The following is a 14,116-nucleotide window of genomic DNA, read 5'->3' as shown; positions in this document are numbered from 1 at the left end:
GGACACATAGTGAAAATAGATTAGTTCATTTGAGCAGTGTGTGGGAAATATATATTTCCTGAAGCAGGTGGAGCGGATGGGGAGAAGAGAGGAAGAAAAATGTTGTGTACAGAAAGTGTTCTCCAAAATGTGATTTTTCGCATCAGGAGAGAAAACAGCAAAAACCACTTGGCCACGGAGGACTGGCACAAACTCCAAGAAGCCCTTTTGGTTCTGCTGATTCTGTTGGAAAAACTCATGTATTGAAATATATATAGAGAGAGCTAGGGACCATGCATCCATTAAAAAGAAAAAATAAGGTAAAATTCAACCGCACAAAATTAGCTGTATGGTTGGAGTTACAGAAAGATTACAAATAGGAAAGGTTTGTTGTAGGCCAGTAGTGGAGGGAGGCCAGCCCCGGTTCAGCCCTCCGCTGTGGCCCCCTAGCCACACCCCCTACGTCAGACGTCAATGTGGCTAGGGTGCGAGGCATGGCCCCTGAGCACAGAGGCCCAGGTTCTTTGAACCCATTCATGCTATGGTGTCTCCACCCCTGTTGTAGGCCCTCATGGCTTGATCTTCCTTGGGGATATCAAATTCAGCTGTTGGTGTATTTCACTTTGGTGCATACAGAACCCATGAAGTTGAATGGAAAGTATTCCAATTCCAAATCCCTCTGATCCCCACCCCTTGACTCTACTTTTAGAAAAAGAAAATGCCTCAGAAGTTCAGTTCCTGGACCTCTCTGCTCATGTTGTTGTTGTTGTTGATGATGATATGATGATGATGTTCTGTTTGGCTCTGAAGGTTTCTCATTGTTAAAAACATTTTGTTGAGTTTGCTTGTATATACAGAAGCACGCATACCTTTTTCTCCCAAAAAGAAAATGTGGGAATGCCACATCTGATCATCTGTAACTGAAGATACTGTTCTTTTTGTTGTTTTGTTTTTACATTTTAAACCTTAAGTTGCTTGGAAATATCTCAAGAACTGACACCTTACATGTGAACCTGCGTGAGAAATGTGTTCTACTTTGGAGGCCCTCCTTTGGTTCACCCTGCCATCAGACGTATGAAGGCTGTGCATCTAGAAGAGAGATTTTCAACTCTGATGCCCAAGCTCTGGAACAGCCTCTTGGGAGAGGTCGACTTTCCCTATCACAGCCTGCCTTTGGACAGACATCAAAGCCAATCTTATTTCAGTGGACTTTTTCAGATGTAGGTTCCCAATCAGGACTTTGCTGTTATTTAAATCACTATTTTAATCTATTGCTTTAAATGGTTTCAACGTACAAATGTAGCGTGTGCACACGCACAACACAGAGATATCACACACACACACACCACTATGGATTGCATCCAAACCCTGTTTTCCACTCTTGATGGCTTGAAGTGCAAAAGAGGGAGAGATGTAAGAGTATTTAATTTAATTCAAATTTGATCAGATGGTTCACCTGAGCAGTGGCCAATGCCCAAAGCGAAGCACCCGAAATCATAAGAACAGATTCAATTTAGGCAAAGTTTCCTAATAGTCACCAGGAGTGCTACTGCCAAGCAATGCTTTTTCAGAACCCAGCAAGAAAGAGGAGTGTCATACTTATTTGCAAGGCTTTATTTCAGAACTCTCCACAGCCAGAGCAGTAGGCAGCAAAACAGGGATATTCAGCCAGCAGAAAGCGCCCAGACTTCCAAAGAAATCTGAGAACCTTGCAAAGTCTAATATAATTATTTTATACCCTTTAATGACAATATAGTTTATAGATTTCTGTTCGGATCTCCTCTACTCACATATTTTTCATGACCAGGCCCCAAAGAACGTCCAGGAAGCTGTGGTTTTTCTGTTTTTCTGCCTCCATGTTGAAACCCTCCTAACATTTTTGGCATCAGCCTAAGTTACTTCCCCACTTAGACAGCTTCTGACTCACAAACATCTGTAAGGCCACTCTTGAGGACTAGAGGCCTACTATCTTATAACTGCTAATCAGGCCTGTGCTAAAATTTGGTGAAGCTAAAAGCACTACATAGGAGTGCTACATAAAAGCTGTCAGTAGTTATCACCAATATGCTTCTAATAATTAGAAATCATGCAATTAAAACCTTCAACTGGGGTTTTAACAACAACAATTTCTATTGATTTCCCCACTCCTCTCCTGCCTAAGTGCCACACACCATCCAGTTCCTGAGGGTTCCTCAGCCTCACCAACAGATTTTCAGGAGATGCAGGGATCTGGAAAGGGATGGAGAAATCAGCGAAACCAATCAGGGAGTCATGGATAAGGTGGGGGGGGGCGGTCCCTTGACACTGCAGCCTCAGAGTGTGGCATCTTCCAGGTGCTGATCAGGGTGTGTCCTTGGTCCTAGTAGATGCTAAGGCCCATAATGGGGTCCTCTACCTCCTCCAGGAAGAAGGTCCTATCTAGTTCTAGATCTGAACATGGGCTGCTCTTCTACAGCTTCACACAACAGAGATAAAGTTCCTTCTCTTGAGCTTATAAAGAAGTTGGCTAGTTGGCATACCTTGCTTCTTGGACTTATGGTAGCAAGCATGACTTGTCCCCTTAGCTGAGCAGGGTCCACCCTGGTTGCATATGAAAGAGAGACTAGATGTGTGAGCACTGTCAGAGATTCCCCTCAGGGGATGGAGCCGCTCTGGGAAGAGCATCTAGGTTCCAAGTTCCCTCCCTGGCAGCATCTCCCAGATAGGGCTGAGAGAGATTCCTGCCTGCAACTTTGGAGAAGCCGCTGCCAGTCTGTGAAGACAATACTGAGCTAGATAGACCAATGGTCTGACTCAGTATATGGCAGCTTCCTATGTTCCTTCCTCCCAACACACACACCCCTTTCCACTCCCCTTGGTCCAGCACCTACACTTTCAAAACCACAACGTGTGGGGATAGACCAAGAGAGAGATTCTGTGGAGTCTGGCTCAACAGATGGGCAGACTCCAGATTACAGAGTAAAATTCAAGTGGAGCAATGCCGACTCTAGGACTCCCTTTGCTGGCTTTATGCATGGGGCTGCTTGCGTCTCCCGTTATTTCAGAGAAACATGCCACATCAAATCAGCCAATGAAGAGCTTTGTCTCTTTTATTGTTTCTATGACAGGGATCGATGTCCCTACATTGCAGCAACCCTCCCTCTGACCCTGGCTGCTTCTGTGAGGTGCTTCTTTGTGAAGCAGCCGAAGAGAGAGAGGGAGAAAAAAGAAACCAGAAGTAATTGTGCTCATTGCTATACGGAGAATAATAATAACTGCTATTGAGAGTCGGGCTTTGTACAATGGAGCCCACTTAATGAAGATCTGATATAAAAATAAACCGAGGAGAATAGATTTACCAAGCAGCAGTATTCAACAATGCACGGTGTGTGTTCTCTGAGGGTGAGGTACACAGGCTTCATAATGAAGAGCCTGAAGGCTGGCTTCTCTTATGCCACATTTCTGAAGACACGGGATGGCAGAAGTGCTCAATTCCTGAGTTAAGCACCAGCACTCACCTGCTCCAGCCAGGACATGGGATTAATTTGGGGGTTGCTGGGCCAGGGCTGAGAGTGATTGCACCAGAATCCAGTCTGTGCTCTCCAACTCAGATCCTGGCTTGGAGTGACTCAAGATGGAGGTTGACACGCGGAAAGCAAAAGGTACATGACCCAGCTTAGCACAGAAGGCTAAGTTCCTAATACCTATACTAATTCTGAAAAACCCAGACGATTCACACAGTACCTGCCAATCACAGCGGCTTCTACTATGCATTCCAGGACGATGTGAAGCATCAGAATAGTATTTGATTTGGTTGAAATTCAGGATGAATCTATTATCAAATAGCAAAATCCAAATCAAATAGCTAGACCTCCAATTCTCTCCAAATCAAATCAACAAATTCCAAATTGATTTGGAGCGATTGAAATAGAAAAGGCCATGCAGACACCTTTCCCCTTCTGTAAAGTTTATTTTCTAGGAAACCACTGAACCTAGTTGCTTGAAATTTTATAGGATTCATGCCCACTTAAGTGACTACAACTCTAGTTAGGATCATCCTATTTTGGGAGGTGGGGGGAATGAAGACAATATAGGCATTTTAGATATTATCCCCATTATGTCCTCTGGGCAAATATTTGTGAATCAAATATTTGGTACTGATCACCAAAATTAAATTGGGTGATCCCACCCACCAAATCAAAGCAACAAAATGAATAGTACATTCTTCTAATACTGAATCTGAATCTTGCCAGTTTGCTTAGGGCTGGGGTATTCCTTTCTTTAACCAAAGAGACATGAGCGCACAAATTCTCAGGATCCAAGACTCACACCATGTGATTCCCAATCTGTTACTAGTGTCTCTTACAATTAAACATACCGTTGTATTCTATCTAGTAATCTTTTATGTTGTGTTGTTGAGAAGTTTGTCCCAGTTTGTCCCCTGCCCTTCCAGCCTTCCAATCGGTGACCTAAAGCATGGGCTGACCTGCTGACAATTCCCTCCTTCTTCCCCATTGGCTCTTTGGCCTCTTGCCACTCTTTACTGACCCCACATTGGCCAGGGGAAGGGTCGAAGAAGGGGCAAGGGTGGGGGGAGTTCAATGAGGGGTTTTCAATTCATTCAACAAGTTAGTTACTCAGTTGCCATTCTACCTTTCTGCCTCATGGGGGGGGGTAGTTTGCAGCATTGCATGCCTCGAGTTGCCATGATGCCATGCCATTGCCTATGCCTGCCTTGTTGCCAGCCTGAGCCCAGCCTGCCAGCCTGCTATGGCTACTGCATTCCAGCCTGGGCATGGATTCAGGGGCAGAAGAGCAGGTTGGGTGGTAGTGCCCCAATGGGTGCCTGCCAGGCTGCCACAAACCAGATTCCAAAGGAATTGGGCAAAGGGCTGATTAGTTGTGATTTGTTTAAGTTTACGCATCTTTAATATTTTTTCCCATAGGGAATAATGGAGGTTTCAGCAGCCCCATAATTTCACTTGGGGGGCACCAGGGTGGCCCAGATCAAGTTGTGGTGTAGTGCACATAGGGTGCCAACCACCCCCATGGGTTGCTGGGTTCTGTTGTTTCTGGGGTGTTCTGAGTGTAGATTCTCTGGTAGCATATGAGATTTTCAACAACAAACCATGAATCCACCCTCATATGCTACCAGAGAATAGAATAAAATAGAATGTGGCTGCTCAGTCATCCCTAGTTGGGGCTGCCTTTTAAATCCAACTCCAAGCACCTCCCCCCCCCCAGCCATTTCCCCCCCTCCCAGTGCTATGATGGGGTGCCCTGCGTATGTTATCACGTGGAGTGTTTGTGCTTGTGAACTTATATCATTGTCCCTTCATCATTGGGGAGCAAAGCTCTTAGTGCCCATCCTGTCATCCCATCCCTTTAACCTCCTGCTTTCCAGGTGGGGGGAGGAGCAAGGGATGGAGTAGGAAGAGGACATGCCTTGGTGTGACTGTGCCACTTGACAGCCTGACAAGCTTGGGATGGGACATGGCAGTGTCCCTGTTAGTGGGCAACTCCATAGCTGGATAGGTGACAAGAGGGGCAGGGCAGGGCAGCCAGCAAGCAGTGCCGCAGCAGTGAAGCAGCTGCATTCCCAAGTGGGTTTGTGCTGCCATGGATTGAAACCGGCACAAAACCGCTGTTATGGTGGCATCCCAGATTAGACACAAAGCTTTGGTGGACAAACTGGAGGTCTTGGCGGCAGAACTTTGTGCAAACCGAAGGTTCAAATTGGAGGTTGACAAGGCAAACTTCAGGTTGCACAGATTTGGACTTAATGGAGTTCCAATTGGACTTCTGCCCCGTTTAACTCCAGTTGTGTTTTGTTTGAATCCAGCCACTAATTAAAGAACATGATAAAAAGTCAAAGGCTAGGTATGTGTGGAACCTCCACAGGAATCGGGGTAAACATAGTGAATCATAGAGTTTTAGAGCTGGAAGGGACTTTGGCAGGAATCTGCTAGAGCGTCCCTAACAGATGGCCATTCATCCTCTGTTTGAGAACTTCCAGGGAAGGAGAGCCCACCACTGCATGAGGCGGACTGTTGCCATTGAGAAACTCCTCATCTCCTTAGACATCTTTCTACAGCAGTGACGGAAAGATGGACCAGGCAGGTGGGAACTTTCAAGGTGCTCCCCAGAAGCAAAGGAGCTCAGAGCACAGGGCTATGCAAATCTCTTGTCTCCTGCTTTGTCCCATTCTGTGCTAGTGTTGGGAGGCCCTATTCTGGAAAATGTTTGGCGTGACACTAGGTCACAGGACAAAGAGGCAAAAGCAGTCATTTGTATCAACGAAGTAAAGCAGGCCAGCTATTGACCTTGCAAACCGGGGGTGGGGGGTGAAATCTCTTGTGCGTGTCCTGATCATCAAACGTTTCAGGCGAGCCAATCAATGTGGTGTAAACACTGTGTACAGCGGTTTATAGCAAATCCTGGGCAGTGTATAATGAAACACCTCCCCTATAAAGAGTGGACAAAAGTACATCCCTATTAAAGGCATAGATTTATTGACCTATTGATGTTCTTAAAAGGTCTCCGCTCTAAAACTAGGCTATATGTAAATAAGAGCATTTGAAAGCAAAGGACGAATGCAGAGAGCTCTTTGAAATGGTGTGATTCATTCCAGGCTCCCAGAGATGCCTTTCAGCCTTCTTAATTATTTTTAACTTGTACTTGTCTCTGGCAGAGAATGAGGAAAAGAATATTCCATGATCAGAAAGTCCCCTTTCAGTAATTGCAGATGGAGTAAATTGTGCCTCTATTTAGTTAGCATGCATAATCCACGATGAATGCTAAACATTATTTTTTATTTTTGCTGAAAGTGGCTGTATTTCAAAACACATCTTGAATTCTGCTGCATTTAAAATAACTGTCTGCAGCTCTGGCCATCCCATCTCAAAAAAGGATGCCATTGAGCTGGGAAAGGTACAGAAAAGGAAATCAAAATGTCAAGATGTAGGTGCACCTCCCTGGAAAAAAAGGCGAAAGCATTTGGGTTTCTCTTGGTTTTTTTAGTATAGAAAAAATAGATGATTTAAATTGGGATATTATAGAGGTTGAAATAATTATAAACTGTGACAGACATGCAAACTAAATTACTCAACAGTACAACTCACAAGTTACTCTAAAGGACATCTTAATTTTAATAGGACTACTCAGGAGTAATTTAGTCTTGATGTCAGCCAATGTGGAGGGAGTGGATATTTCAAGATGAATCTGGGGAAACTGTTGAATCTTTGACACACAGTGAACAGTCAATCTCAACTGATTTGAGATTGCTTTGATGAAAGGCAGTATAAAAATCTAACAATAAAATAAAATAAACCAGCCAGCTATGTATGGGAGTACACCAGGAGTAAGTTCTCTCTCTTGGGTTGCTTCCACTTGGGACTGCCCAAAACTGGAGAATTAGCTCATAACTAGAAGACAGCAATACATGGCTAATGTATAGTCTGGTGGGCCGTACGTTGTTCAGGGTTCTCTCAAGACCTTTCCCACATGGGTTTCTGTGGCAGGGTGCAAGGGGGAGCAGCTTCCCACACTGGATTTACAGCCTGCATTTAGAGTCCTACTTACATATTCTTTCTTTCTATCTATCTATCTATCTATCTATCTATCTATCTATTTATATTTTTATACCACCTGATATGTAGATCTTTAGGCATTGCACAAAATTTAAAATATTTAAAAGTCAGCACTGATTAAAATACATGGCACAATTTAAAAAATAGCATAAAACAGATATTAAAACAAATTATTAAAATTATTAAAACTAATTCTAATTAAAAGCCCGAGAAAACAGGAGAGTCTTGAGGGTCTTCCTGAAAACAAACAGAGAAGGAGATGCTCCTATTTCAGCAGGGAGCATATTCCAAAGCCCTGGGGCAGCCACAGAGAAAGCCCGGTCCTGGGTCACCACCAAACGAGCTGGTGGCATCCGTAGCCAGACCTCTCCAGAAGATCATAACAGGCGGCAGGGTTTATGACAAAGGAGATACTCTCTTAAATAGCCTGGAACCGAGCCATTGAGGGCTTTGTATTTCACCTGGAAACGTATCAGCAGCCAGTGCCGTTCCCTCAAAACCAGTTTTATGTGGTCCCTTTGTGTTTGTTTGTTTGTTTGTTTGTTTGTTAAGAGATTTAATATACCACCCAATCCACAGACTCAGGGTGGTGTACAAACAGGAACAGCATCTGAGATTTAAGAAGGGGGGGAATAAATAAACCCAAAAATAAATTTTAAAAAATTAAAGGGCAAACACCTGGTGGAAAAGAAATGTCTTCAATAAGGTTTTGAAAGTTGAAAGGGAGGAGGCAGACCAAATCTGGGGTGGGGGGAGAGAATTCCAAAGTGAAGGGGTAGCAACAGAGAAAGCCTTTCCATGGGCCCTAGTACTATGGACCTCTGAGACCAGCGACCGAAAGAAGGGCAACCTGAGAAGATTACACAGGACGGGACAGGACTGGTCCCAGAGACCAATCTGGTGTTGTCCCAGAGACCAATCTGGCTGCCACATTCTGTACCAATTGTAGTTTCCAGACTACGTACAAAGGCAGCCCCATGTAGCGTGCATTACAGTAGTCAAGCCTGGAGGTTACCAGCAAATGTACCACTGTTTTAAGGTCATTCACCTCTAGATATGGACATAGATGAAGTATCAGCCAAAATGGATAAAAAGTGTTCCTGGCCACTGCCTCCACCTGAGAAACCAGGGAGAGCTTTGTGTCCAGGAGCACTCCCAAGCTATGGACCCGATCTTTCAGGGAGAGTGTAACCCCATTCAGAAAAGGCAGATCTAAACCATCTCTCTGGTCCTGCCCCCTCCCCCCCCCCCACGATCAATATCTCTGTCTTATTTGGATTCAGCTTCAGTTTGTTATCCCTCCTCCAGTCCATTACTGGCTTCAGGCAGGCATTTAGGGAAGATATGCCATTTCCCGATGAGGTCAACATAAGAACAGCCCTGCTGGATCTGGTACAAGGCCCATCTAGTCCAGCATCCTGTTTCACACAGTAGCCCACCAGATGCCTCTGGGGAGCCCACAGGCAAGAGTTATGTGCACGCCCTCTCCCCTGCTGTTGCTCCCCTGCAACTGGTATTGAGAGGCATTGTGCCTCTGAGGCTGGATATGGCCCACAGCCATCCAACTAGTAACCATTGATAGACCTGTCCTCCATGAATCTGTCTAAGCTCCTTTTAAAGCCATCCAAGCTGGTGGCCATCATCACATCTCATGGCAAGCAATTCCATAGATTAATTATGCACTGTGTGAAAAAGTACTTCCTCTTGTTGGTCCTAAATTTCCCAACCTTCAGGTTCATGGGGTGACCCCTGGTTCTGGTGTTGTGATAGAGGGAGAAAAATATATCTCTGTCTACCCTCTCAATTCCATGCATAATGTTATACACTTCGATCATGTCTCCCCTTAGTCGCCTCTTTTTCAAGGTAAAGAGCCCCAGATGCTGTAGCCTAGCCTCATAAGGAAGGTGCTGCAGGCCCCAGATCATTTTGATTGCCCTCTTCTGCACATTTTCCAGTTCTACAATGCCCTTCTTAAGATACGGTGACCAAAGCTGTACACAGTACTCCAGATGTGGCCGCACCATAGATTTGTATAAGGGCATTATAATATTAGCATTTTTATTTTAACTCCCCCCCCCCAATGATTCCTAGTATGGAGAAGTAGATCTGGGTGTCATAAGCATATTGATAACACCCTACACCAAATCTCCTGATGATCTCTCCCAGCAGTTCCATGTGGCTGCTAAAGAGCATTGGAGACAGTATGGAGTCTTATAGAACTCAACACTTGAGTTCTCGCTTAGCAGAACAACACTCTCCAAGTGACACCATCTGGAATCTACCAGAGAACAGAACCACCATAAAACAGTGCCACCCAATCCCACCTCCCTCAAGTGGTCCAGAAGGATACCATGGTTATGTATATCTATAATATAAAGTTGCTTGAGCTTCCAAATAGCTGACATGAAACTCCCAGACCAAACCACAGAAGATAGAAGCATGCCATTTTTGCAGGTGGGTTCCAGACCTCGCCCAAACTACCAAAAATATCCCAACCCCCAGAAAAATGTATTAATGCCCTGGAAAATGCAGGAAAACTCTCCCATTGGACAGCACAGGTCATGGGACTTCAATGAGCCAGGAAGAGTGATGTGAGCTGTTAATATGATTGCAAACTGAAAGTCATTTTATTAGTATTTGTATGTATATATTCATCCTGTAAAAATAAGATTTTTTAAAAAATCCCTGGAGATGCCCATGCTTTCCCCATTCCCAGTTTGGCATGATAACACATAAATAGTAGGTCAGATTGGACAATACATCCCACCCCCCAGTCTGCCCCATATGCATGGAAGTGAGAAAGCAAAGATGTGCCTGACATTGCACCAAACCCAGCATGCTTGCCAAGATTCGAATGACCTCAGTCATCCATGTGGGAGTGTAATGTTTGAACACCTCCTACACACAACAATGCCAGTGTGCTTAAATGTCGTGGTGGATTACTGGGAATAGTATGCATTTTAAGTGCTGAGCTATCTAGAGATGCTGTAGAAGGAGGATCCCAGATGAGTGAGCACAGTCTTGTTCTCCTCCAATGAGCCTTCTTCAATGAGATTCTTCATGGAGAAGAATCATCTGGCTGAGAAGGGTGGGTCCCTTTTTCTTCTCTCCCAGGTCACCCTTGTCCTGAAAGCTGCTAGCTAGGGATACCAATGGCAATTGTTTACATTTCTGGACTGCAGGGGACATGTGTGCGCGCACACACACACACACACACACACACAACACACACACACATATTCCAGGAACTCCTATATGTCTAATGTAATGGCAGAAGGGGAGCTAAGAGAAGGAGGGGGTCACAGGAGCACTTACTTTGCACGATTCTGTCCTGCCATCTCCAGGTCAGGGGCTGGGAAAGACCCCGTCTGAAGCCCTAAGTCAGTGTGTTCACAATACTGAGCAAGATAAATCAAGGTAAACTGTTTCAAGGCAGTCTCAGATGCTCATCATACATAGGAGGGCCAGAAATAAAAATAAATAAATAATCAGTTTCTAACATACACTCCATGACGTACATGTGTTCTTGGAATACAAAGAAGCAATTTCTGTTCAGCTCTTGAAGTTACCCCAAGTTGAGGTAACAGAACAAAAGCGTAATTGAAGTAAAAGTAAATCTCATTAGAGAAATTCCATTGAAATGTTCTAAAAAGACTCACATTGTCGTCGTCCCCCGCCCCCTTTCCTCTAGATTTGCCAAGACAGCTTTAAATAATGGGCCTTAAATAACCCGCCAGAGCATGATGTTTCTGAAATTGATTTTTGCTGATTGTTGTTAAAAGCAGCGTGTTGTCACCAGCTTCTGCAGAAACTGTGCCATGGATTTCATCAAGCAAGGTCACTCTTCAGCTGATGATTACCCATAATTGCCTGTGGAAAGGCGCCCCATGTATCGAGCTCAGTGATGGGAGAACTACATCATGGGAATGCACCATTCTAAGGGCATGCACAGGGAACTTGAAGACCTGCTCTTTCAGTATGTCCAGTCCACATGGCTTATCAACTGGACAGTGTCCACAGCTACAATAAAATGGCTGCCCTGTTCTCTGCAAATAGTTTTTATTTCATTGTTTGCTCTAAGGCAGGGGGGTCTCAATCTTGGGTCCCCAGCTCTTGTTGGATCCTGAGAGGATTCTCAAAGTGATGAGTCTTTTTATAGTAAGCAGGAGGAGAGCAACTGCCCCTATTCAGCCCCAGCACAGCATCTCTGCCATGGTGGTTCTTGGGATCTACCGTAATGTTTCTTTTTTTAGATTGTGAGCCTTTTGGGGACAGGGCTCACAATCATCTCTGTGTAACCATCTTCTCTGTGTAATTCTTTTTCTATGTAAACTGCTTTGTGATTTGTATTTATTTTTGTTGAAAAACAGTATATAAATAGTAGTAGTGGTGGTGGTGGTTGTGGTGGTAGTGGAAGGAGGAGGAAAAATAGGGGTGAGCCACAGGAGGAGGAGGAGGAGGAGGAGGAGGAGGAGGAGGAGGAGGAGGAGAAGGAGGAGGAGGAGGAGGAGGAGGAGGAGAAGAAGAAGAAGAAGAAGAAGAAGAAGAAGAAGAAGAAGAAGAAGAAGAAGAAGAAGAAGAAGAAGAAGAAGAAGAAGAAGAAGAAGACACAACTCCCAACATCTCCAACTTCAGGATAAGTGTCTATTTTTTTCCTTGAACACTTCTCATATCCTCAGCTGTTCATGACAGCACAAAATTGAAGGGTGCTGATAGTGGACTTGATCAGGAGTACAGCTGGGATAGTAGTTCACTCAACAGAATTAATCTTCACAAACCAACATTATTTTTTAAATAACCCTAATGCTACACTCAAATGAGGTCAAAGGTGGTCCAAGACATTTAGCTGCCTTAAGTGGACAATATGATACTCTCTGTCAATGAAAAGTGTGCCCCAGCAGGGCAAGAAATTGTGGTAATGGATCGCAGGGTGGTGCCGCTGGTGGTGCAGGTCTGGCACTTGCTGCCTCCTGTGCACCTACCCACATTGCCTCATCCTGACTCGTGGAAGAGCCGCCCCTGGCTGCGGTAGTTTTAGGCAGAATGTTGGGGAACGTGAGAACATCTGGATCTACCCCTGATGGGAATCCATGCCCTCTAAAGCACATACCTAACCCTAAATAAGGTGCAAGCTGTTTTGGGCACTGAAAGTGCTTTAAGTTCATTATTTTTATCATTTTAATTGAAGCCATTTCTGGACTTGATTTCTGCTTCGCAATGGCTGCACACAATAAGAAAAGAAAAGCAGTGCTCCCCAAACCCATGGCCAAGTCTTTTACCATTTCCACATCTCTTTTTCTCCATTTTCTCTCAGGCAACTCCAAGAAACAAATGGCCAGCCACTTCATCATTTTGACGCCAGGGAATGATGCGGATTTCATTTGGTTGGATCATGCCACTCGAAGGAGACTGCAAGTGAAGCAGCAGGATAAACTGTTATTCCCCAAATATATTTTGCTCAAGTTGATTTTGCTGGACTATTTTTCTTGCTTCAGACTCACTTTTCTGATCAATGTGTCATCCCTGCTAAACAAGAGCAGAAATGTTTGCCAACTTCCTACTGGTATGGCCCAGTTCTTGGAAACAGCTTGGCAACTGCGTGGTTTTCTTTTACATCACCTTATTTTAGAACTCAAAATCTGCATTTCACGTAGGTTTAGGTAAGTAGACAGACACACTGACAGACAGACATGGTGTTGACCAACATTCATGTGATTGTGAAAACCCATGCACAGTTGTTCGGCCACATGCTCCAACCAAGGTCCCTTGGTTGTGAGAACCCATACCGCACACAGTAAGAACATAAGAAGGGCCTTGTTGGATCATGCCCAAGGCATATGTAATCCAACATCTTGTTTCCCTCAGTAGCCCACCAGATGCTTTGGGGAAGCCCACAAGCAGGAGATGAAGGTAGAGCCCCACTCCTGCCATTACTCCCTTGCAACTGGCATTCGGAGGCATCTTGCCACTGAACCTGGAAGTAGCCTATAGCCATCAAGACTAGTATCCATTGATAGACTTTAGGAGAGGAGAGCTGGTCTTGTGGTAGCAAGCATGACTTGTCCCCTGAGCTAAGCAGGGTCTGCCCTGGCTGCATTTGAATGGGAGATGAGAAGTGTGAGCACTGTAAGGTATTTCCCTTAGGGGATGGAACCGCCCTGGGAAGAGCAGAAGGTTTCAAGTTCTCTCCCTGGCTTCTCCAAGATAGGGCTGAGGGAGATTCCTGCCTGCAACCTTGGAGAAGCCGCTGCTAGTCTGTGAAGACAATACTGAGCTAGCAATAGCAATAGCACTTACATTTATATACCGCTTTATAGCCGGAGCTCTCTAAGCGGTTTACAATGATTTAGCATATTGCCCCCAACATTCTGGGTACTCATTTTACCGACCTCGGAAGGATGGAAGGCTGAGTCAACCTTGAGCCCCTGGTCAGGATCGAACTTGTAACCTTCTGGTTACAGGGCAGCAGTTTTACCACTGCGCCACCAGGGGCTCCTAAGAGCTAGATAGACCAATGGTCTGACTCAGTATATGGCAGCTTCCTATGTTCCTATGACTTGTCCTCCATG

General features: G+C 44.8%; 1 long non-coding RNA gene across 1 annotated transcript in view; it reads left to right on the top strand.

Annotated features, from left to right (window-relative positions):
- The window catches only part of LOC128342783 (uncharacterized), a 51,142-nt gene extending 38,150 nt beyond the window's left edge, over window positions 1–12,992 (top strand). The window contains exon 3 of the long non-coding RNA XR_008315172.1: window positions 12,862–12,992. This is a non-coding gene — a long non-coding RNA (uncharacterized LOC128342783). The remainder of the gene's footprint in view (window positions 1–12,861) is intronic.
- Window positions 12,993–14,116: the final 1,124 nt, after the last annotated feature.

The sequence above is a fragment of the Hemicordylus capensis genome, chromosome 2 (assembly GCF_027244095.1).
Source record: "Hemicordylus capensis ecotype Gifberg chromosome 2, rHemCap1.1.pri, whole genome shotgun sequence".
NCBI classification, from domain to species: Eukaryota; Metazoa; Chordata; class Lepidosauria; order Squamata; family Cordylidae; genus Hemicordylus; species Hemicordylus capensis.
Note: the sequence above shows the minus strand (reverse complement) of the source record. Positions and strands in the feature narration are given on the sequence as shown.